Genomic DNA, 1,786 nt, shown 5'->3' with positions numbered 1-1,786 from the left:
TCTCTTCTCCCCTGTAGTTTCCTGCTTGTTGCTCCGTCACACGCCCTCTGCTGGTGAGCCGCGTCATTACACACGCCCTCTGCTGGTGAGCCGCGTCATTACACACAACCGCTCATGTAATGAGGCGAATTTATAACTTTTGACTTTATGTGGAAGAGGGAATGATTTTGGAATGAGGAGGCTGCAACCTGCGATGGCACCACTAGATGTCAGCTTTGCACAGCATTGGTGGTTCAGTGGTAGAATTCTCGCCTGCCACGCGGGAGGCCCGGGTTCGATTCCCGGCCAATGCAAGGACCCTTTTAACTGAGGAACATGTGAGGGGACATATATTCACCTTCACATCTATGCTGTTGTTCAGCATGTTGTTTTTATATGTGTTAACAGACCTATCTGACTTCTGTTAACATCACTGTGACATACACACAGAGGCACTACACTTCACAGACGAGCTTCAGTGGTACAGTGCACATCACATTTGAAACAAGAGCACTTACCATCACTGGTAGTGAAGGTGTCACAGGAAGAATTACTGTGATGTTTTACCTTTAGAGCCTTTTTATAGAACACATTCATTTGATTTAAATTAAGAATGTTTGTTGGTGCAGTAGCCAGCATGAGCACTGTAGATGTCTCTATTTAAAAAAGAAAAAGAAAAAAGACCATGTTTCACCTCTTTCTGAGCCTTGTTAGTGCAGTAGGCAGCGAGTCAGTCTCATAATCTGAAGATTGTGACTTCAACCCTCACAAGGGGCACTTGTTTTAGAGCCAAAATACAGATTACAAAGAGCACACTGTATGTTTACATGTCATCCAGGTCATGTTCATAGAGACCACTGAAGCAAGGCGTCTGGACTTGTAGAGTTTTCTTGAAGACGTTTCTCTGCTCCTCCAAGCAGCTTCATCAGTTCTACCTGTTGGTGGGAAACATGGTTTATATGTGGTGGAGGACCTCAGTGGGTGGGTCTGGGTCAAACTCACAAACAATAGCACTAAATGTTTCCATAGTTACCTGTGTTGGTCTGGCTGACTGAGTCTGCTGTTTCTAATGATTGGCTAATGACTACAAAGATGATGTCTGAGGCCACCTCCTCTGTTAAGGACAGAGGTTTGCACGTACTCACAGCAAGAACACAGGGCTGTCAACCAGTCCCCTCCAGCAGTCTCGTAGTCGTTAGCCAGTCGTTATCTGTTAGCTTTGCATTGTTGAGGACAAGACGGCTAGTGACTGAAGATGTGCATCCATATTAATGGAGGTCCACATGTCTGAAGTCAGACTCCCTCCCTCCACCCTCTGCAGTTGAGTCTCGGCTTCCTTCTCATATTTGTCATCCACCATCTTCTTTAGAGCCTTTCTAGAAGGCAGGCTGGATGTGGGGTCTCGCTTTCCCACAGACTGATCATCCACTACACTGAAAAAAAAGTCGTACATCGGTCCCACACAATCATAATACGTAAAACCAACACAATTTTCTTCTTTCTCTTAATTAATAATTTCTTGTTAAACTAACTTATTTCAATCATGTTAGGTTGTTTAAAAGAATCATGTTGATTCAATGTATTAAATGTTCAAAATCTAAACCCAATTTATTGTGTAATTCTAAAATGATTTCATCATGTCCAGGAAACCCAATTCTTAACTGTAACTCAAACTTGATTTTAAATTCAACCATTATTTAAAGGTATTAGGTACCTTTATAGTATTTTCATTACTTCATATGAATTTAAAAAGATTTGTTGAAGCTTACAATCAAAATTGTATTCATAACCCAGTGGTTCCATATCG

The 1,786-nt window shown here is 42.0% G+C and overlaps 1 non-coding gene across 1 annotated transcript; it reads left to right on the top strand.

Annotated features, from left to right (window-relative positions):
• Nucleotides 1-222: 222 nt before the first annotated feature.
• trnag-gcc (transfer RNA glycine (anticodon GCC)) lies at nucleotides 223-293 on the top strand. The gene has a single exon. It is a non-coding gene; the product is annotated as a tRNA-Gly (tRNA).
• Nucleotides 294-1,786: the final 1,493 nt, after the last annotated feature.

The sequence above is a fragment of the Parambassis ranga genome, unplaced genomic scaffold, assembly GCF_900634625.1.
Source record: "Parambassis ranga unplaced genomic scaffold, fParRan2.1 scaffold_24_arrow_ctg1, whole genome shotgun sequence".
Classification (NCBI taxonomy): Eukaryota; Metazoa; Chordata; class Actinopteri; family Ambassidae; genus Parambassis; species Parambassis ranga.
The sequence above is the reverse complement of the archived record's forward strand: the minus strand, read 5'-3'. Positions and strand labels throughout refer to the sequence as shown.